Source organism: Abramis brama, assembly GCF_963993115.1.
Source record: "Abramis brama genome assembly, chromosome: 3".
Classification (NCBI taxonomy): Eukaryota; Metazoa; Chordata; class Actinopteri; order Cypriniformes; family Leuciscidae; genus Abramis; species Abramis brama.
Window position 1 is genome coordinate 7,909,576 of NC_139965.1, and position 24,721 is coordinate 7,934,296.

The 24,721-nt window shown below is 40.0% G+C and overlaps 1 protein-coding gene and 1 long non-coding RNA gene across 2 annotated transcripts in view; both read right to left on the reverse strand.

The window, feature by feature from the left end:
* Positions 1–19,002, reverse strand: part of ndrg2 (NDRG family member 2) — a 65,063-nt gene extending 46,061 nt beyond the window's left edge. The window contains exon 1 of the mRNA XM_084107765.1: positions 18,373–19,002. The gene's annotated coding sequence lies outside the window, so the exon portion shown is untranslated. The remainder of the gene's footprint in view (positions 1–18,372) is intronic.
* Positions 19,003–21,699: 2,697 nt separating this feature from the next.
* LOC311078524 lies at positions 21,700–22,560 on the reverse strand. Its single transcript, XR_014605194.1, has 2 exons — positions 22,487–22,560; positions 21,700–22,394 (listed from the first exon to the last, which is right to left on the reverse strand). It is a non-coding gene; the product is annotated as an uncharacterized lncRNA (long non-coding RNA).
* Between the last annotated feature and the right edge of the window lie 2,161 nt (positions 22,561–24,721).

Genomic DNA, 24,721 nt, shown 5'->3' on the forward strand with positions numbered 1-24,721 from the left:
ATTTATAATATAAAATATTTTAACATTTTAATTAGTACAATAAATTGTTTTGCTCTAAAATGAAGCCTATTTTTTTTAGGAAGTCTGTTATCGCATTAAGAATAATGGAGAGAGAACATACAAATTTGGTTAAAATGTTGTTAAATTGTAATTATTTTTATTTGGGTGCCAAATATGGTTTTATTGTCATAAAAAAAAATCAAAATATATAAAAAAAAAAAAATTATTTAAAATAATTTTTATATTGCAAAATACAATTTCCCATTTTTCTCTTGAGTTTTTGTGTTGAAATATGACTTTAACATGTTTTCATGAGCTTCACCCCCTGAGGCCACAAACCACAGTTAAAATGAACACACACTCACACACACTCTCACACACACAAACTGTGTATCTCTGATTGAGTCAGAAAACATCAGAAACATCTCATGACTCAATCAGCAGTGACGAAAACAGCATTAAACAAGTGTGATGTGTTTCTAAAGAGAGAGAGAGATGAGTTAAAGTTAAACCAGGACACGAGTCCATTGACAGACTCTAATGGATTCAGTGACGGATCGATAGCGACCCGTCTCTCCTCTGGGACCAATGAGACTGCGCTAAAATCCTCTGAATATATGCAGAAATATTCAAATGACGCCTTTCACTGTAAAAGACAACCATCTCGTCTAGAATCTCGACGCTGAACATTTCTCATGCTGAGATCTGCAGGTTTGCCTTTCTCAGCTCTCTGCCTCAGTACAAGTGAAATGCACTCAAAACTTCACATGCAAAATCATCCATAACCTATAATTTACTCCTATAATGTGATGTTTTATGACCAAAACAAGCCGGGACTTTAAAGGGGTGGTTGATTATGATTTCACTTTTCTAACTTTAGTTAGTGTGTAATGTCACTGTTTGAGCATAAACAACATCTGCAAAGTTACAATGCTCAAAGTTCAAAGCAAAGGAAGATATTTGCTTTTACAGAAATCGCTTTTTAAGGACGACAACAAATGTTGTCACTTCTTCTTGAGTCTGTCCATCTTTGTCTGACTCCGGTTTGAACATAAAAGGCTAAGCTCTTGAAGCTCCGCCCCCTGTGCCGGGAGCAGCAGCTCATTTGCATTTAAAGGAACAGACACAAAAACGGCGTGTTTTTGCTCACCCTCAAAAAGTGACAATTTTAACATGCTATATAAAATATCTGTGGGGTATTTTGAGCTAAAACTGCACATACACACTCTGGGGACATCAGAGACTTATTTTACATCTTGTGAAAAGGGGCATTATACCACCCCACTAAGAAAAGCATGCATTTCTCTTCCCAAACCACTGGACAGTGTGAAGCAATCGACCCAGGCCCAAAGCTGTGGGAAAGTTGTGCAACATCTGAATCTGACAAAGATTTCTCTGTTCCAAACCCCTATGAGTCCCAAATGACGTGATTAAGCTTGTTGAAACCGTATTAAACAGCACAAACATCTGAAACAGCATCGACTAGGAAAACTGCACGACACTTTCAGCCAAAACAAGCATAAATAAGGCCGTTCAATCCATATGTGTCCCAGAATCACATTATATTATACAGATGTGTGGATATATGTTGAAAATATCAACTGAAAATCAAGTCATTAGCCGATAGATTATTAAAATACAACAGTGAAATTGAAAAATGTCTTTTATACTTACAAATTGTTCATAAGTTTTGGGTAAGTAAGTAAATTAATACTTTTATTCCGAAAGGAGGCCTTGAATTGATCAAAAGTGAGAATAAAGACATGTATAATGTTACAAAAGATTATATTTACAATAAATGCTGTTCTTTTGAGCTTTCTATTCATCAAAGAATCCTGAAAAATAAAATGTATCACAATGTATGAATATGAACTGTTTTCAACACTGATAATAATCATAAATGTTTCTTGAGCATCAATTCATCATATTATCCTGATTTCTGAAGGATCATGTGACTCTGAAGACTGGAGTAATGATGCTGAAAATCCAGCTTTTAGAAACTGTAACAAACTATATTTTCACTGATCAAGTAAACATCATCAACTATAGCAATGCAGGAGTTCAGAAAAGAGCAAAACAATTTAGTGGCACACTTACAGGAGAAAGATAAATGCAAAAATCGCAAGAGTTACGCAATCTCTGGCCCCTGTTACTAAACTCTCTCTCTCTCTATGTCTATCTCTCTCTCTCTCTCTCTCTCTCTCTCTCTCTCTCTCTCTCTCTATGTCTCTCTCTCTCTGGCCCGTTACTAAACTCTCTCTCTCTCGCTCTCTCTCTCTCTCTCTCTCTATGTCTCTCTCTCTCTGGCCCGTTACTAAACTCTCTCTCTCTCTCTCTCTCTCTCTCTCTCTCTCTCTCTCTCTCTCTCTCTCTCTCTCTCTCTCTCTCTCTCTCTCTCTCGTATGTCTCTCTCTCATGGCCTGCTTAGTCCGAGACTTCAAAACAACTCCAGCGTTCACTGATAAACAACTGCGCTGGCAAACTCTCTCAGTCCGTTCAGCTCATCCCTCCTTCTCCTTTTCTCCTGCGCATCAATAAATGCAGAAATGCCTGAGGAAACGATAAAGCACCAGAGATGCTCCAGTTTGGGCACTGTACACACACACACACACACACACACACACACACACACACACACACACACCTCTGATTAATCACATCACACACAACGTTTCCTCACTGCCCACAGGAAGATGTTATTGCTCAACAATTGCTCTTTCTTTGCTCCGAATGAGTAAAACATTTAGTGTTTGCAAAAAAAGTCTGTTCTTCCTCACTATTGTTGGTTATCTCAGTATTTATTATTTTTGTCTTGTTTCCAGTACAAATAACATTCTTAAATCAAGATATATTTACTGGAGAAGCAAAATAAGATATTAAGTCTTGTTTTCTGAAAAAGAATTATAAAAAATTAAGTTTAAGCTTAAAAAAACAAGAAGAAAATCTGCAAATGGGGTCAGAAAAATAATCTTAATTAGATTAGTTTTCCAAAAATCTCTGACAGATATTCGTTCTTGTTTTATGCATAATTGTAGATAACAAGACTTTAAGTCATTTTTCTTTTCAAGTAAACGTATCTTGATTTAAGAATTTTTAGATATTTGTAATGGAAAACAAGACAAAAATACAAAATCAAAATAAGAAAATCATTTTTGTGCAAAGTAGATCTTTTAATCTTTTAAGCTTAAACTCTTGATACATTCCTCAGAAAACAAAACTTCTTAACTGATTTCATTTGGCATCTCAAGTAAATGCATCTTGATTTATAAATGTTTATGTATTTTTAGTTTTGTTCTGGAAAACAAGACAAAATACTGCATTTTTAGTGTAGTGGAGGTGTGATTAAATCACGTTTAGTTACGGTAATAGTGATGAATAACTTAAACACTAATACGTCAATAGCTGACATAAATAAGCAGGGTGTGTGTCGTTTTCACAGTGATTATTACAGGCATAATAGCAGAGTAAAAATGAGAATTAATAAAAGCTGAGATAAAAGCTGAGAATGAATAAAAGCAGAATTTCACCCTCGGCTCTGCGATGGCTGCGAGTTAAATGAAGTCGGACCGTCTCAAAAAAATGTTTTCTTCTGATTATCCAGATTTATAATAACTGGAAAAAAAAATGATTCTAAATATTCTTAAATCAAGATTCATGTACTAGAGATGCAAAGATTTATTTTTTATTTTTTTAAAAAAATCTAAATTAAGTGAGATAATGTGCTAAAAACAAAGACTTTATTACTGTATTTGTCTGACCCCATTGGAAGATATTGTTTCAAGCACAAACTCATTTAATTATTATTATTTATTTTTTTCCGGAAAACAAGACTTCATATCTTGTAATTTTTTCCACAATTACTCTGTAAAAAAAATGGTCTTATTCAATATTTTTTCACTTGTTTTCCAGAAAAATATCTAAACATTCGTAAGTCAAGATAGATTTCCTGGAGAAGCAACATAATAAGATGCATCAAAATAAAATGCATCACAATTAAGTTTGCATTAAAACAAGAGCAAATATCTGCTAATGTGGCAGACAAATAAATTGAATTTAAAGGGAATTGGCAGATAAAATAACACATTGAATTAAACGTGAAATTTTGAAGTGGGAGTATTTTGAATATTGGGAAATTAATCCCAATTTTTCTTATTATTTTTTTATTTACAACTCTTTTTTTACTTTTACTTGAGGAGCAAAATGGCATATTACATCTTGTTTCTGAAAATAATAATAATAATTAAATGAGTTTATGCATGAAACAAGAAAACAAATTCTGCAAATTGGGTTATAAAAAAAAAAAAAAAAAACCTTGATTTTTATTTTGTATTTTTGTCTTGTTTTCCAGTAATATCTAAACATGTCTAAAACAAGATACACACCTACAAAAAAAAAAAAAAAAAAAAAATTACTCAGAATTTGCTAGTAATTTTTTACAAACAATAAAAAACAGACAGCAAATAGAACACTGAATTAAATGCAAAATTGAGTCATTTAAAACTGAATAAATTAAGTAGAAATGGTGTTTTCTTATAAAACGTACCAATTATCCATGCTTTATTTATAACTTCAAAATATAATTTTTACAGAGTAAAATCAAGATACATTTACTTGAGAAGCAAAACATCATGAGATATAAAGTCTGGATTTGTATATTTTTTATGATTGAAAAGTTTATGCTTGAAATAAGAAAAACTAAACTTAATTCAAAGAGAAAACAAGTTTATTCATCTGCCACCATTGGCAGATATTTGTCTTTGTTTTACGCGTACACACTTAATTTTGACACAAAACTTTATATGTTGTCATTTTGCTTATGAAGTAAATGTACCTTGATTTAAGAATGTTTTCACTCACAATTGCTGGGTTGTTTCAACCCATGTTTGGGTCAAATATGGACAAAAACTGATGGGTTACATTATTTTTTTAACCCAACAGTTGTGTTTGTCCATATTTGATCCAAACCCAGCATTTTTTAGAGTGATATTTGCACTGAAAAACAAGACAGACGTCGGGCAGTGAGGTTGAGTTTCAGGGAGGTGTAGTAGTGGACAGTATTTTTAGGCGTCATGATAAAGGACACTGGGATATGTTGCGGTCAGGCTATTCTCGGGCAAGCAGTTGTATATCGGTGTGTATTACGTTCCTGAAGAAATCAGGCCGCATGCGACTGGCTGGGACTTACACAAACCTCAAGCAGCGTTCGGAAACTATTACGTTTTTCAGATTTTCAGGTTACAGATATCCTGTCAATCAAGAGCGAAGACCTCTGAACATGAAAAGTCAAAACCTGAATCAATCGACTGGAGAAACGTCCTTGTAGTAGAGTTGAGGACGGTGTGGTGTGACGTTACTAAGTGTGTGTCAACTGGGTGCTATTTCAAGACCTCGAGCTGTTGCACAAAACACCCTGAAAGAGTGTGTGTGAATTAAGTTTAATGGGCTGATCAGCAAAACAATAGTGCATGTTTGTGTTGAGTTTGAGTTTATTCAGCTTTAAGGACAAAATGGTGCAAAAAAAATCACTAAATCTGACAAAAACACCTCAAATATTATAAATAACTTGATAAATAAAGTAAATAATGCACAAATAAATAGAAACATGTTTTCTTTTATAGTGGTAAGTGAAATGTAGAGAAAAAATATAAAATTGCATTGTCTGAATCGTAAAAACAAACTATCATACTTGCGTTTCGCAGCGATGCCATAGATAGAAGAGCTATTTTTGGCTTCCCAAAGAAAATTTCAGTGATTTCAGTATTTTTTTCTTAGTGTGAAGAACATTTAATAATCTAAAGAACTTTTCCCACTATATAGAATCTTTTTTTTGTGGTGACATTGTAACGGCCACCTAATGTTATAGTGTTCATGACATGAATGTTGTATATGCCTTTAAGATGACACGTTATTGTATGCGCGCTGTTCAAGTGAGCGCGTGCGCAGTGAGAAAAGAGTATTGCTCGTGAGAGGAGAGAGATGACCGCTCTACCGAATGCTCCTTTGATTTACTGTGTTTACTTTCTACTCTTATTTGTAGCGTGTTTTCAGAGTGTTTTTCCCCTGTTAATATTCGCTCTATGACATGTATGAGAAGAGTGCATTTAACTGAGAGGAATTATATAAAGACTCGTGGAACTACCGTCCGTTTGCGCTGTCTTTTCTATTCATCCTGGGCAGACTTAAAACTCTGACAGCGTTACAACGTCATGACCAGGAAAGGATAAAAGCACATCCGGTCTGACCGGCGCTAGCTTCTGTGCCTCAGCAAGCGCTGATATATATATAAAGCTATAGAACTAGTCCCTCTGGATCTTATAGACTCTTTATAGAGTTCTACAGCCGGTATTTCATTGTTCCAAAAAAGCGTCGCATTTTAGATCTCCGTCTTCTGAATCATTCGGTCAAGAAGCTAAAATTCAAGATGCTAACGTTGAAGCAGATCGTGGCTCAAATCAGATCCGAGGACTGGTCTGAAGGATGCATACCGTAAAACTTCAAATAATAGCCGAGTCCCAAATAGACGCCTGTCTCTTTTACACGCCTGGTGTGGCTACAGGTTTGGATAAATAAAGGCCGGTCTCAAATAGAGGCCCGGTCCGTTTTTTAGTTTCGGGTAGTATTTAATCTTCTAAAACCCGTCAGATCGTCTGTTTAAGCCAGTGCTAGGTGCAGATTGCGCACGCAAGAGAGCCCTGCGCTTCGGGCGGGAGCTGTTAGCGCAAGCAAGGCAGGCAGAGTTAGCGCCGCGTCGCGTCTATGACAACTCGAGGTATCGCACACCGGACGCGCACTTTGTCAGTTTATGGCCAGCAATATTGTTATGTTTAAGGACATTATGGAATTAAGATCATGTCTGTACTATGTTATGATTGTACTGTACAATTAAATACAATCGTTGCTTAGTCTGCAGTCTGCATTCACTTTATCTCAGAGCGTCCATTAACTGAATGAATTGAGAATATCACCTGAAAATCCGATAACATCAGCAATTTGCATTCAACCAGCTGATTTCTGTAAATGAATGTAAAACTAAATGTATATTGCAGCACAGGGTGAAGTCTCAACACTAAATTAAAGGCCAGTCTCATATAGACGCCTGTCTCAAAAACAAGCCGGTGCAGTTCGGCAATTTGGGAAAATAAAAGCCCGGGCTATTATTTGAAGTTTTACGGTACTTCCATGTCTCCATCCTTCCACAACACAGGAAGTTCCTAAAGTTTGCTTTTGGGGGCAAAGCCTACCAGTATCGGGTTCTTCCATTCGGTCTAGCTCTATCACCCTGCATGTTCACGAAATGCGAAGATGCAGCTCTAGCCCCGCTCAGGCTGCAGGGCATACGTATTCTGAACTACATAGACGACTGACTGATTCTGGCAGAGTCGGAACAGCTGGTGGTTTGGTATCGATATGTTGTTCTCGCACATATGAAAAATTTGGGGTTGAGATTTAATGCCAAGAAAAGTGTGCTTTCTCCAGCACAGAGGACCACCTTTCTTGGTGTTGTGTGGGATTCAGTGACAATGAGGGCCGTGCTCTCGCCTGCTTGTTTCGCCTTGATCCTCACAGTTATAAAAGATATAAAGCTAGGCTAGTCACTCACTGTAAAACAGTTTCAAAGGCTGTTGGGCCTGATAGCAGCTGCGTCCAACATTGTACCATTCGGCCCCTACAGTGGTGGCTCAAGACCAAGGGGTTTTCCCCGAGGGGGAACCCACTTTGTATGATCAAGATAACACGGCGGTGTCTCCGTGCCTTGGTTATATGGAGGAAACCTTGGTTTCTATCCCAGGGTCCAGTGTTAGGATCTCTTTGCCATCGAGTTTCGCTCTCGACAGATGCTTCCCTCACTGGTTGGGGAGCGGAAATGGAAGTTCCGCTCAGCTCAGGGCCTGTGGAGAAGTCATCATCTTCCGTGGCACATAAACTGCCTGGAGATGATGGCGGTCTTCAATGCATCGAGACATTTCCTTCCAGACCTGAGGGGCCATCACGTGCTTGCTTTCTCTGCAAAAGACTCTGGTCTCTCAACTGAGGTTGTAGAAACCATACTGCACTCCATGTCACGGATCGCACAAGGAAGAGGGCAAAGCGGATCCAAAGTGCAGTGATGAGTTTATTATATAGGGCAATCCAAAATCATAGTCAAAACAGGCAGGGTTCAAAGTCCAGACAGGCAATACAAAACAATAAACAGGCTACAGGCAAGAAACACGGGAACACAAGCGAGGTGACATAAAACAACGATCCACACAGAACATGAGACAAACAGGCCATTAAATACAAGAACAACGAGGGAACAACGAGAGACAGCTGGGTGATTAAAAATACCAACACCTGGGTGTAATCACGCAGACAGGGATAGTGGGACATGTAGTTCCTGTGAATGACACCGTGGGGAAAAGGAGGACATCTAGTGGATACCCGGGGAAACACAACCAGACACTGTGACATAACCCCCCATCTACGGAGTGGCTCCCAGACACTCCAAGACAGGACACGGAACAAAACAAGAGTTCAGGAGGGAGGTGGCACGGTGGAGGATCAGGGGGAGGGACGGGGGGCCAGGTCCATGAAGGGAAACAGAAACAGGGGGTAACAGACTCAAAGGGGGCCAGGGTGACACAGACAGTCCAACGGCCGACCAGGGCGGAGACGACAGTTCATCGAGGGGCCTGGACAGAGGAGACGACCCCTCGGGCGGCCAGGGCGGAGACGACCCCTCGGGCGGCCAGGGCGGAGACGACCCCTCGGGCGGCCAGGGCGGAGACGACCCCTCGGGCGGCCAGGGCGGAGACGACCCCTCGGGCGGCCAGGGCGGAGACGACCCCTCGGGCGGCCAGGGCGGCGACGACCCCTCGGGCGGTGTAACTGACACCAACGGCTCAGGCACTGGAACTGGCACCAGCGGCTCCGGCTCTGGAACTGGCACCACCGACTCAGGCACTGGAACTGGCACCACCGACTCAGGCACTGGAACTGGCACCACCGACTCAGGCACTGGAACTGGCACCACCGACTCAGGCACTGGAACTGGCACCACCGACTCAGGCACTGGAACTGGCACCACCGACTCAGGCACTGGAACTGGCACCACCGACTCAGGCACTGGAACTGGCACCACCGGCTCAGGCACTGGCACTGGCACCACCGGCTCAGGCAATGGCACTGGCACCACCGGCTCAGGCAATGGCACTGGCACCACCGGCTCGGGCACTGGACCTGGCACCACCGGCTCGGGCACTGTAACTGGCACCACCGGCTCGGGAACTGGCACCACCGGTTCGGGAACAGACACCACCGGCCCAGGAACAGACACCACCGGTCCAAGTGTGTGCGTAGCCCACACACACCACATGGCTGTGGCCATAATGGCCAGTGTCGCGGTCACTGAGGGCTCAGGAACAGACGGCTCCGGCTCAGGAACTGGCAGCACCGGCTCGGGCACTGGAACAGACACAGACACTGGCTCCGGAACTGGAACAGACACAGACACTGGCTCCGGCTCAGGAACTGGAACAGACACAGACACTGGCTCCGGCTCAGGAACTGGAACAGACACAGACACTGGCTCCGGCTCAGACACAGACACTGGCTCCGGCTCAGGAACAGACACTGGCTCCAGGGTGACAGCAGGCTGTACGGGCACGGTCTTGGACCCGTGGTCGAGGCCGAGAGGTTTCCTCCTCCTCCGCCGTCTCTGATGGCGAGTGGACGGCTCTGGACTGGGTGGAGCCCACGGCGGAGGGACCTCTGGATCAACGGGCGGCCAGAACGGGTGATGGGACTGAACTTCCTCCCGACCCCCTCCGCCTCCTCTGCGACCTCCACGAGTCCCGCGGAATTTAGCCAGTTTGGTCCCCTCGAAGGACTTGTCATGGCGGGGGGCGTGGTCCGACCCGAAGCTTGCTGTGGGCTGGGAATCAGGGGTTTTGATGAAAAATCTTTCGTCCGTCCTCCGAGCCGACAGCGCAAAGCAGTCAAAAATGTTCATTCTGGGCTCTGGCTTACTGTCTGATGGTGCTGGCCATCTCCTCTCCTCTCCTCTGGCAGCGGGGAAATTGCGGCGGCCACTCATCCTGCTTGGATCCTAGTGGTGGTGGATCGTTCTGTCACGGATCGCACAAGGAAGAGGGCAAAGCGGATCCAAAGTGCAGTGATGAGTTTATTATATAGGGCAATCCAAAATCATAGTCAAAACAGGCAGGGTTCAAAGTCCAGACAGGCAATACAAAACAATAAACAGGCTACAGGCAAGAAACACGGGAACACAAGCGAGGTGACATAAAACAACGATCCACACAGAACATGAGACAAACAGGGCATTAAATACAAGAACAACGAGGGAACAACGAGAGACAGCTGGGTGATTAAAAATACCAACACCTGGGTGTAATCACGCAGACAGGGATAGTGGGACATGTAGTTCCTGTGAATGACACCGTGGGGAAAAGGAGGACATCTAGTGGATACCCGGGGAAACACAACCAGACACTGTGACACTCCAGAGCTCTGTGTACGAGAAAGCTATATGCCCTGAAATGGAGAGTTTTTACTTCTTGGTGTGATCTACAACAATGGTATCCAGATAATTGCCCTGTCGAGTTCCTTCAAGATCGTTTTTTTTTTTCTTTTTTCAGGGTTATCTCCTTCCACACTGAAGGTATATGTTTCGGCCATTGCAGCCTACCATGTCCCCCTGGGAGGTTTATCTGTCGGAAGAGCTCCTCTGATAATACTTTTCCTTCGTGGCATCCTGAGGCCTATCTGTATCTCCTTTGTACCTTGAGTTTGCCTCTATCCGAAACCAAGATATGTACCAAAGTTTCCCACCAATATACCACGGCCTATCGCACTGCAGGCGTTCTGTCCTCCTCCCTTTAAAGATCAAGACCAGGAGAAATCGAACCTCATCTGTCCAGTGAGAGCACTGGACACTTACTACCACAGAGCTGCCCTGTGGAGAAAGTCTGATCAGCTGCTGGTGGGCTTTGGGCCCCTTAAAAAAGGCCTCCTTCCTGTATCTAAACAGACTGTTATGGATAGTCAAGGCTATTTCACTTGCGTATGAGGTTGTGAGCCTGCCTTCACCTTTGGCCACTAGAGCCCATTCTACTAGGGGTATGGCGGCCTCCAAGGTCTCAGGTTACGACTATAAACCCTAGTTCCCTGAGTAGGGGACGAGACGCTGTGTCACTTTGCCATACTTCCTACATCCTGATCGACTTGCTTCAGTCTTATCGAAGCTAACGCCGGTCAGACCGGATTGCAAATGAGCAAATGAAATGAAATTCGAACCTGCCCGTGACGTTCACTCTCGCCATTGGACTAGTTGACATGCGTGCTCTAGACGCAATCACGCAGGGCGTTTCCAAAGCGTCATCGACGCAGCGTCTTATTCCCTACTCAGGGAACTAGGGTTACAGTTGTAACCCGAGATGTTTTCCTTCCTGAAATTCCTAATGGAAAAACTTAGTTTGCCTTCATATACTCCCACTTGTGACTTAATACATTTTCAAAATCATGACTTCTCTATGGGACAAAATATGCAATAATGTTAGTGATTGCATTCATTTGTGAATTGCAGTATTGATTTGGATTAAGTCTGTGTGTGTCGAAGGAGAATAAACGTGACACCTGTGTGATTGTGTTGCTTCCAGAGATAGTAATGGCTCAATAACACACACACACACACACACACACACACTCACACACACACACACACACACACACACACACAGTGAGCATGACTGAACTGGTAACAAACATATTGTGAAATGAGTAATACAAGTAAGTGATCTATTCACAGCGGATCTGGGCAGGTGTGTGTTTGTCTGTCTGCTCTTGGTTTTTGTCCCTGTGTTTGTTCATCTAGAAAGTTTAGATGACAAAAGAAAAGAAACGAGCTGCCGCAGCCGCCATGGAGACACAGAGAGACGCCAAAACCCTCCGTGTTGTTTTCCTGATCCTTCACTCCTGCGTTTCCCACAGCGACGGTCCCGCATTATTCACTCCAGCTGGAGAAGAGCAGCAACTCCCTGATGATCACTAGCACTATCTATCTATCTATCTATCTATCTATCTATCTATCTGTCTGTCTGTCTGTCTGTCTATCTATCTATCTATCTATCTATCTATCTATCTATCTATCTAATCTATCTATCTGTCTGTCTGTCTGTCTATCTATCTACCTAACTATCTGTCTATATATATATCTGTCTGTCTGTCTGTCTATCTATCTGTCTGTCTGTCTATCTATCTATCTATCTATCTATCTATCTATCTATCTAATCTATCTATCTGTCTGTCTGTCTGTCTATCTATCTACCTAACTATCTGTCTATATATATATGTCTGTCTGTCTGTCTGTCTGTCTGTCTATCTATCTATCTATCTATCTATCTATCTAGATGTCTGTCTGTCTATAATTTACTGTCATGTCTGTTCTTCACACTTTCATGTCTTTTTCTCCAGCAGTATGAATGAAGGAATCTCACTCTTGTTGTTCCCGGTGAATCTCAGCGGTCTAAATTACTCACCGATTCTCTCCCTCATCATCTCAGTGTGTCCTTGTGAACTTTCAGATAAAGCTCAGTGCTTCGGTTCATTACAGAGAATCAAACATTAGACGTGATTAAGTGTCCTTGCGTAACCGATGTGCATCACTAAAGAGTCACATCGCTGAAAGACAAGATGCTCTCTCTCTCCAACACACACTCGTTCCTCGTCGACCTTCACGCTAGAGGCTCGTCACCATTTGGAAGCGACACACGAAAACCCCTCCAGATCTTATTATGCAGATGTAATCCATGACCAGGCCATGAAGACATGACATCACTGAAACGCCTCAAACTCCCTCGCTTATGTAAACCCCAAATTCTGCAGCACTTCAACGTTTCATAACATAATATCATTCACTGCACAAGAAACAAGACAGTGTTTTCAAGCAAATGTTGCATTAAAATGTTTTTCTGTGATTACTTTCACAGCAACACAGTCACGATACAGCTCTATAGCCAAAAGCAACATATGGGCGGAGTCAAAAAACAGCACATGGCAACAGTTACTCTATGAAGACAGTTGCAGTTGACAGTTGCTTATTAACCGGCGTGACAATGACTTGTTTTCACAATTTATAATATATGAAATACATCTAAATGTTCATATTTGCTCTGAATTGGCTTGAAATTGGTGGTTGGGGGGATTTCAATTAGAGGGTCTATTATTTCAACTAAACAGCCATTGTAACAAAAGTATACATTTTTTTTTTGTAAAAATCTAAGTGTATTTCACATGTTTTTCCCAACATTAACAAAAAGAAGAAAGATATTCTCAACCTTTTTGAATCAAAGGCCCTTCATTGTCCAACATAATATCTGAAGCTCCTCCAAACTGGCTGCTTGGTTTCAAATTTTGTATTATAGGGGACATATCATGAAAATCTGACCTTTTCCATGACTAAGGGCTATAATTGGGTCCCGGTGCTTCTACCAACCCAGAAAACGTGAAAAGTGAAACCCAGTAACTTTTTTTGGTAAGCCTTTCTCTGCAAGCATGTCAAAAATAAGCAGATCAGATTTCGCTCCCCATCTGACGTATGAAGAGGATCTTATTTTAATATCACCAGCCCTTAATCTGCACATTTCCACACACCAGCCGACATTTGGTTTTCACAAGCGACAACAGAGACCAGTTCTAACGCAATGGCAAAAGATCCGAGAACTGTCGTTGAGCACAGACGAGCACTGAACACTATTGACCAGAACACGTCACCGCTGTCTAATAAAGCCCTCAGGAACTGTGGACACTTGTGGAGAAGTTAAACATGATGATGATGAGATGATCAATGTAACTCCACTACAACTACAGAAATGTCTCCACTAACATTCAGAAACGTCTAAAAGTGAAACTCTTCCTGAGTCTCTCCATAAGGCTGCACTCGCTGCTGGTTATTTCTGAGATTTTAGATGAGTGAGATTGGCCTGTTTTGTTATTACCGGAGTATCTGAAGCTCATATCAACGGAGAGTTTTTGCTCGCACCCAAAAAGGGGCAACTTTGACAAGCTATAATAAATGATCTGGTATTTTGAGCTGAAATTTCACAGACACATTCTGGGGACACCATAGATTTATAATACATCTTGTGAAAAGGGGCATAAAATGTCACCTTTAACAGAAACCGGGAGTGTTGATAAATTAAATTAAATATTTTGTGATTCTATACGCTTTTTAATAAATTACAGTAAATTTACAGTAATCGGAAGTTTGCCAGTCCCCTGGTTGAGAACAATTGTTCAAATATATTTAGTAAAAAAAACATACAAATATTTTTTTTTATGAAAATGTATTTGAATTTTTTTGTGCACTTTCTGAATTGTGACGCAAACAAATTACTGAATTGTTGAGTTGAATAATTGAAATGAGCAGTTTTAAGTGCATTAAAACTATTGAGATAATTCCAATGATTCTCAATTTTATAATAAAAAATCATTGCAAATATACCATGGATATATTGTATTTCCCAGCCCTAAATCATCAACTAGTAAAACATGTTATCCCACTTCAGTGAGATTTTAGTCTGACAGATCTGGATTCAGATCCACCCACATCCCAGTATCTCTCCTCATGGTTCAGATGTACAGAAGGAGAGTGAAGAGCTCGGAGAGCAGGAATAGCTGGAGATGAATGGATGGAGGATGAGGAGGAACAGAGGGATCTTTGTACCGTCAGGAGCAGATCCACAAACCACCCCTGTGACCTCTGGCTGTTCACTGATCTGTTCATCACGACAGTTACAGGTTCAGTCTTACACTGGGAATATCACACACTATTACATTCAATACATAGAACAACAGAACAAATGGATGGACGGGTGGATTGAGGGACAGACAGACAGAATGATAGAATAAACAAACGAATGACCATCTGTCCATGGTTTGTTCATTCTGTTATTCTGTCTGTCTTTCTGTTTATTCATTCTGTCCATCTGTCTGTCTGTTCATCTGATCATTCTGTCCGTCCGTCATATGTTTGTTCATTCTGTCTGTTTATCTGTCCATTTATTCCTTCTGTCTGTCTGTCTGTCCGTCGTTTGTTTGTTCATTCTGTCTGTCCATCTGTCCGTTTCTTCATTCTGTCCATCTGTCTGTCTGTTTGTTCATCTATTCATTCTGTCCGTCCATCATTTGTTTGTTCATTCTGTCTGTTTGTCTGTCCATTTATTCCTTCTGTCTGTCTGTCCGTCGTTTTTTTGTTCATTCTGTAATTCTGTCTGTTCGTCCGTCCATCATTTGTTCTTCATTCTACTGTATCTTTCTGTCCATCCAACCATGCATTGTTCTGTCTGTCATTCAGTGGTTGTATCTATTGAAAGTAAATGTACCATGTGAAAGACAGACAGACAGACAGACATACAGACAAATAGATAGATAGATAGATAGATAGATAGATAGATAGATAGATAGATAGATAGATAGATAGATAGATAGATAGATAGATAGATAGATAGATAGATTCTCATACAACTGATAAATGAAAGTTTAACAGATGGATAGTTTCGCTACAGTCATTAGACTGTTGAGTCGAATGAAATATCTCTTCTTCTGCTCATTGCCTGTCTGGTAACTATGTGTTGTTCAATCACTCACACTGATGAACACATGAATGATGAACACATGAATGATGAACATATGACAGCCTGGAGTGCTGTGAGCCCACCACTGGCGTCTTCTGAGTCTCTCTTTACCTGTACATGCCCAAACCCTGACCAGATGCTGAGACCAGCAGCTCTGACATCCCCAGCTGTGAACGGACATCACATTAACAGACTCGTGCCTTTAAAGCGACACTTCATCTAACAACTGAGTTATGTAATTTACTCACCCTAATCTTGTTTTAGCATGAAAGGAGACTAAAATGGGAGATGACTCACACTGTCAAGATCCAAGCAAGACGAGAAAGCACCATAAAATACAACTAACTATATTCCGAAACTATATGCTAGATTTGTGTGAGGACCAGACTGAAATGTAACTTAAAATTCAATGAAATCCTTAATAGGATTTGTAGTTTTGGACCCCGACTGTTGGTCTCTATATGAAAGGTTGTTGGGGGGGATGACATCGACCAAAAAGAAAAATCGTTTCAGAGGCGGAGCGAGTTATTATGTAAACATTATCACACCAGAAACAGTGTTGTTACATTGAAAATCAGCTGGATCAAGTGTGTGTGTCACCAAGCAACACACAATCTGACAGCCTGAGCTCAGACCAATTAGAGGAGTAGAGAGAAAAAAACACTAAACTGTTGATGAAAGATTAAAGGGGTGGTTGATTATGATTTCACTTTTCTAACTTTAGTTAGTGTGTAATGTCACTGTTTGAGCATAAACAACATCTGCAAAGTTACAATGCTCAAAGGTCAAAGCAAAGGGAGATACTTGCTTTTAAAGAAATTGTTTTTTAAGGACTACAACAAACGGCTGGTATCGAACATTCTTCCAGGGTTAGTGACATCACCAACCCTAAAATTTACATAAACCCCGCCCCCGAAACACGATTTATAGATTATCAAGACAGACTGTGCTAATCAATGACTAGAAGATAACTACACATAAGCTTCATAAATTCATCAACTAACCATTCAGAAACATTCCTGTTGCTTCTACATGTTGTCACTTCTTCTTGAGTCTCTCCATCATTGTCTGACTCTGGTTTGAACATAAAAAGTTTTTGAAATTTTCAGTGCATGTGTGTGTGAGGTAAGCATTTGCGCAAAAACGATATTTATATATCGGTCATGGAATGTTTTTCTGAAACATTTCAATTGAATGTTCTTGTCATGTTTTTTAAATGTGACTCCTTATTAATTGTTACAGATGGTTCAGAAAACATTTAGAATGAACATGATGTTTGCGAAATGATACATTTAAACATTCCCATGTGTTCTCTAACAAATAATACAATATTAAAAAAGATAATTGAAATAATTTTTATCTCGCAATTCTGACTTTTTTCTTGCAATTGTGAGTTTACATCTTGCAATTCCATTTTTTTTTCTCGTAAATCTTTTTCCCTCACAGTTGCAAGTTTATATCTCACAATTCTTGGAATAGAGGTAAGAATTGCAAGATATAAACTCACAATTGCAAGAAAAAAGTCAGAATTGTGAGTTATAAAGTCAGAATTGCAAGTATAAACTTGCAATTGAGAGAAACAAAAATTTATTTTGCAAATGTGAGGGAAAAAATTCAGAATTGCGTGATGCAAACTTGCAATTGCGAGTGATACAATCTAAATTGTGAAGATATTGTTCAAGATTCCATACTCCAAACAAATGGCTTGAACATTAAAAAAACATTTAAAAAAAACAACATAAAAAATAAATAAATAAATAAATAAAAATAACGTTTTCAGAACTAAATGGAACGTCAGCAAGACGTTCTTAGAACATATTTTGGTAGCTATTTTTGGAGCGCAACAGAGTGAATGAGTCCATTTTTGTAGTATGGAAACAAGTAGAGTTAATATAGCATATTATTTATTTTGCTTTATGTAAAAAGGGGGGGGGGGGGGGGGGGGGGTGACGTTGAGTAAATGGCAAATATTTATTTTTTTTGTGAACTCTCTCTTTAAAGCTTGTAGTACGACTCACTGAATTTTAAGACCCCAGATAAACCCCGCTTCAGTGTATCTCAGTGAGTCTTTGTGCGTGTTTGTTGCGTGCAGTCGTGGCTGGAAAAGGCTCTTGCGGGTTTGTCTGGGCCCGCGACACACCTCCCTTTGACATTGACACACATTCTCCACAGCCACGGCGCGTAAGTTCTGCAGAACTGCAGAAAAGCCCACGTCTGGAGCTGCAAGCCCGCTGCGTGAGCCAATGTTTTTATTTCACAATTCAAGTTCGCACCAACAAAAAACAACACGTATGCATCACTCCTGCGCAAATGCATGAACAAAGACCATCATCAATTAAACCACTAGTAAACTGACATGTTAAGTGACGTTGGCTTACTTAAATTCACCAAAAAACACTGGAAAAAAAATGTGGGTTGGTTTCTGTAATGCTTGCAACCTTAAGGTTATTCAGTCTGGTTCATTTTAAGCGAGCTGATGTTAACAGCTCTATGTTTACAAGTGTCCAACCGCTGGAACTGATTAGGGTCACGTCGCATGTGTCGTTTAAAACGGCACGATCAGCTCTTATTGTCTATGAATATTTATATTTAATTCCTTTGTGCACAACAAATCGTGACCGTTCGTTACGGGCAACACATTGTTGCATGCATTTAAAAACATACGCGATGTATAGGATAGTCCAGTTGCATACATTAATGCTGTTATAAAGAAAAGCGTTTCTCAGAAAATTGCACTTACCTTGCACTTAAATAATTGTGATGTCGGCGTGCCCAATTTCCCTAAAATACAAAAATAAGCAAAAGTCGACAGTCCTTTGTCTTTGAAATATATGTATTTTTCACAGTCTTGACCCTGGGTGGCTCCCAGTGCTCTTGCGCTCGTACTTTCTTTCCAGCGGTGTTTGTTATTTTCTCTCCCTCTTTTCCTCGCTCTGTATTACCCCGTTTTTTGTGCTTTCTGTAGCCACAGAAAAAAAAAATCTTACAAAAAAAATGTGGAGCCGTCAATCAAATAAGTCGACTTGAGTTATGGATGGGGGAGCGCGAAATTATCCATCGAGCTCGAGTCGTCGGTGCTGAGGTGTTTGAGGACAGTTATGTGGCGTATGTGTTATGAAAAGCTATTTCTGTAGCCAACCCTCCAACATATCTATACTCGGAAGCTGAATGTCAAAGAAACCCCGTACTTGAAAAAGACTCCCCCCTTTTTTTGGCAATGGTTCGCGCCCGTTGTTGAAGCGCCTGGTGGAACAAAACGCGTTCGCATTCCAAGGTTCTGGTTACAGTCTGAAGCAAGAGCTTCGTGTGATTTGGGGCGCGTCAGAAGATATAAATACACCAATCTCTCATTTCATGCAGAAATGTATATGAAATGCAAATTGGGTCGAGGAATGATTTGTAAAGCCGAATGAAAAGGGGACGCGCGTCATCCTCTGAGTCCTCAACATAAGATCGCTTCAGGCAGTCCTGTTGAGATATGGATGGAAGAAGACACATGCTCAATTGAGACACACAACACCGTGGTATTTGTAGTTAGACCAAAAAATATCACAATTACATGCTAACTATGATCAGTGCAGCTATTCTAAAACATAGGCTATGTGCCATAAATCATTTTTAAAACTTTATGGATGCCAGGTGTGATCATAAGGCAGATTTCTTCACTTCGTTTAGGCCTGTTTCAAATGCAGTGCATATTTATTTTGGCCATCGAATTGGTTAGCCTACAGCATGAACCCAGATGATTACCGGAAAAGTCTACCAAAACTAATTATATCCTCATTTTACTTATATATATTCTATGGAAGCTTGTTTCCACCACAGAATAAAAATCTCACAATTATTTTATCTCTCTTTGACTTTCTATCTCAGAATTGTGTAATATAAACTCACAATTGCGAGAAAAAAGTCAAAATCGTGTGATATAAACATGAAATTGCGGGAAAAAAGTCAGAGTTGCATGAAATAAAAACGCAATTGCATGATATAAAGTCAGAATTTTGAGACATAAACTTCCACTACAAAAAAACCCCAGTCTTTTTTACCCTCAGAATTTGACTTTATAACTTGCAATTGAAACTTTATATCACGCAATTTTTACTTTTTTCTCGCAATTGCGAGATTATATCTTGCGATTCGGAGAAAAAAGTCAGAATTGCGAAATGTAAATCCACAATTGTGAGATAAAGTCGCAATTATCTTTTAAAATGTTTTATTCTGTGGTGGAAACACAGATTTTTAAAAATATCTTCTCTTTTGTTCTACACATTAAGTAACAGATTCGGCGCGTCAGGTGTAAACAACGTTTTTGAATGAACTGTCCCTTTAAGAAGTTTAAAGCTAAACTGTGGGGATTGGGTTCAGTGTAGATTAATTACAATTTGGATCTTACTTAAAATAGATTTCATGACGATGAAGTCTGTAATTGTTCTTAACGATAATCTCACATAAACCATTCAATATGGCCATTATCAAAGGTAACACTCAATGCAGTAACCCCAAAATCACTACTGTGTGAAAGGTCAACACAAACCTGTGGTTGCAGTTTCACTCATGCATGTTACGCAAGCTGTGTGAAACATGCTTAATAAGGAAATTAGTCTGAATCTACAATATTTCTACCAAAATTGTATAGTTCCAATTAGCCTTATTATAATCAAATGCTTAGCTTTGATATTCATTGCAGCCTTTAACACTGAGCCACGTGTAAAGCTCAGTTCAGCGGGTTCACTCAGTCCAGGAACATGTTGGGAAATATTCAGGGTCTCACCGGTCCCCTTCAGCTGAACTATGGGAAGATTCAGATCCCCGTTGCACAACTTGAACCTCTACGGAAGATAACACTTAAGTGCTGCAAAACAACAGCGTGTGCCTGTACACTCATGTTAAACCAGCTGTCGTTCCACCTTAAACACATCGATAAGATTAGGCCTACCTTTTAACTTGACTTGCAAAGCATCTCTGCTGTTTCAAAATTAAGCATTTCAAGTCAACATGAAACCAATTTTTTTCTATGATGTGACGTATTATTTCCCATTCAGGTCGTCTGCGTTCGTGAAATCTCTGATGGAGCAGCACATGATGGACAGAAGGGAGATTCTCTTAAAGAGAGGGAAGAGTCAGTCTAATGCAGGAATACAGCAGCCTGGTTTTCTGAAAGCACAGCTGGATCTCACTGACATGATCATTGATCAAATGCCAAGGTCAGAGTGTCACGCAGCAAAAGCTGAAATGTTTTATGATGGAGCATCACTGCTGTGTAAAAATCTGCTAAATTTATGCTAAACAAGTCATAAAAACTCGGTGAGTGTTTTAGCGCAATTTTCTCACCTCATGGGATCACAACACTAAGAGATAGTAAATGTTTTCCTGGATTTTTTTTGTGCGTTCCCGAGATTAGACCTTCCTTAACATAATGCCGAAAACCCGAAGTCTCTAGGTGGTCTGGTTGAGGAGTAGATAGAAGTGCAAGATTGGTGCGCACAGACGCACGAACAGAAATCATGAGTTAACCAGCGCAATTTCCGGGGGAGAATTTTGCGCTAAAAACTGGCAGCTGTGGTTGCCAGAAATTTACTGTAAAAATACGGTAGCATCATTTTAGGTTTTACACACTTAACTTAAATTTACACTAAAATGTTTTATTTAATTATCTGATATAATGTTAACCCAGATAGCAATGAGTCGGCGGACCACCATCGGTGCTCCGGCGGCAGTAGAAGCGGCAGAATGGCGACATCGCAAACACGTTGGACGGCGCACCGATGGCGGCAGCCGCTTTTTAAAAGCGGCAGCCGCCTTCCTACCGCCTTCGTTCCGCGGCCGGCCCGCGGGCCAACCATCGTTCCGCCGCCTTTATATTGAAGGCTACCCTTCCGCGGCCCGCCGGAGGCAAGCGCTATTTTCGAGCGATCTGCCGCCGCTTATTCTGGCTATATATATATATATATATATATATATATATATATATATATATATATATATATATATATATATATATAGCCTATATATAATATTTATAGCATGCAGTTTATCAAGAATAATGATTGCTCAAACCAGACAAATATCCATTTGACATTTTTATTCCACATTTCAAAGTACAGTAACTGTCTTTTAAACAAGATGTGTCAGATCACTGAAACATAACAGAAAAATAAATAAATCAATATACTAACATGCAGGTTTCTAATTAAATTTTGGTAAAAAAAAAAAAAAAAAAAAAAAGGCTTACAAGCAAATTACAACTCTTACAATAATTGTTCATATAAAGAGGACAGCTCTAGGGTGAAAAAAATTATGACAAGTAAAGAGAATACTTGAAAATAATGTGCAGGATACCAAATAAAAGTATGACATCACATTTACAAGCCATTTCTAACAATAGGATAAGTGGTAGTAATTTATAGTAAAGCTCTGGAGTAGAATAGACCATTATAACTGCAATGCTGACCTGTGGCACAAGGACTTACAAGCATTATTTGAAAAAAGAAAATAAAAGTATTTTGCACAGTTAGTGAGTATAGCGTGACACTTCTGACTTCTTTAGGGGTCTTGATGTTACTGACTGCAAGATTAAGAAAGGATTCCAGTTGTCAGTGATTCTGGGGTGTCAGTAGTCAGCCTAAGTGGTCGGCTGGTCCCTCTCAGCTGTGCGGTGCCTTTTTCTGCCTTCACGGTCAGATGCTCCTTTCAGGTAATGCGAAACGTTAACCTAGACCGCTTCATCAGTGGCATCCTGGGTTGCCGGGTTCTTCCGGATGGCTCATTTAGAAAATACAGATCTGTCATTTCATTTGAATTGCATGAGGCCATACACATCTACTTAAATATAATAAAAAATATATCCAACTTACTTTGAACAATGATCTTCAGGAACATGTCTCTAAAACATGCTTTATCCCCTACACCAAGCTGAAAATCCAAAAAATGGGTTACAAATTACATTTCTCTGAAGCTTCTCATAAATAAATAAAAAATGTGAAAGGCTAAGGATTCAGACTGTAATATATAAATTAATTTACCGACCTACTGAAGTAATAATATTTGTTTAGTAATACAGTAATACACTGACAACCACGGCGGTGTTGAGAGTCACATGATGAATCGAAGCTCATCACAAGCAGCTTTTCCACAAGAAAGTTAATATTAATATATAGAAGCTGCACAGTGTCATTCACACAAACACTAAACAGGCCTGGTAACACACATTAAATAAAAAAAAAAAAATGCAATAAACATTCATTAACAACATTAAATGTAACAAAGCCCTAATGTACATAACTGATTTTGGAAAAACTATGAAGAAACAGTTATTTCAACAAAAATACATCAAATGTGAAGTGTCACACAGGGAATTGTGGGAATGTCAATTTACGTTTTTTCACTGTAAATTATACAATGATGTTCTTTTTCACTTCCAAAAACTGTTTAAATTTAACGGTATTTTACTGTAAAAATACATTTAATGTACGGTTAGATCTATCGCAGTTATTCACTGTACATAGTACTGAAACTTCCTGTTAACCAATTAACAGTTTTTAACCGTAGCATTTTTACAGTCTTTTACTGTTAAAATCACAATCACTTTTACAGTGTGTCTCTTTACGTCCTCGCGATGTACCCTTCGTTTTGAAATCCATGGAGGGTTAAACTAATTTGATGGTTGACTTACTACATACTAAGAAAGTTTGCAACAACATGTCAACTAACTCTCCTTAGAGTATTAGTAGACTGTCAGTAGACTGTTATATAGGGTTCGGGTTATGATAATAAGTTGACATGTAGTTGCAAAGTTGCATATAGTCGGTAGAATATCTAGAATTACATGTTATTTTGTTTAGATGTCTGTTCAGAATCATGGGAGAATCGTGATCTTTATTTGAAACAAGAAAATCATGATTCTCAATTTCTCCAGAATCGTGCTGCTTTAGTATGTACGCATGCGTGTATGTATCAGGGGCGTTTCCTCCGATGAGAAATAATTCGTATTACAAATATAAAACAACGCAAATATTACAAAATGTGACATTTAAAGGGTGTAAACATCCCTCGTTTTTCTAAAGAATCACTGTCCAACAGTGACACCAGCAGGTCCATTGACCTTAACTGCTCATCCGCTAATGCGTGTGGTGGGTTTAGTGGGGGGTGATTGAGGCTACGTTTATGCGTGGCCGGCTATTTTCATAAACGGACATTTCACCCTCTCCGCTTTCAAAAATAACATTGTGCATACCTGTCAGTTTTCAGAAAAGTGTTTGTTTACGCGAACCCCTGTATATATGCCGTCAAGAGCATGCCAAACCTGTAGGTGGCAGTGTAACGAGAAGTTCAAGCCCACGTTAGCCAATCAGAGTCCCAAAAATAGCAACAACAGCAACGAATCACTTCCTCTTCCTGGTCGCATTTCTGATGCAGGTGCAAGTTCTGCTGCATACTGTGACATCGGCTGCTTAAAACTTTTCCAAAATCTCCACTCTGGCCGGAGTTTTTAGAAAGAATCGTTTTCAGAGGCAAATTCTCCATTTGTGTGTAAACGAAGGGCACGAATGAAGGGAAATGTCTCAGTTTTTCAAAATAACCATGTACGTGTAAACGGGGCCTGAGAATGAATGGATGAAAGTCACGTGAGAGGAGATGTGATTGGTTATGACTGGCTCACGTGATGTTTTCGTGCGTGTTCCACGTTTGCAAATCAGTGGGAATGAACAAAATGAAGACGATAATGGGAAGACTAATTAAAAAGTAAGTAAAAAGCTCAGCCACTTAGATATTGGGACGCACAATATATATCTGCCACCATATCGGTATCGGCCGATATATGTTCGTTTATCATTTATCCTTATCGGCCCGATAAGAACATTTGGCCGATATATTAAAGCTGATATATAATGGATTATTTCCTTCAGTTGAGACACTTCAGCTGCACCTGTTCACCATGATGGTTTTGGATTGCTTAAAATATGATTGAAATCACCTCAACAAGGAAAATACAGTAAAGTGCAGCATGTGCAGTCATATCGGCTACATACAATTATAATGAGAACATCATAATTGTGTGTTTGGGACATGGATTCTAATGGTGAGATTTT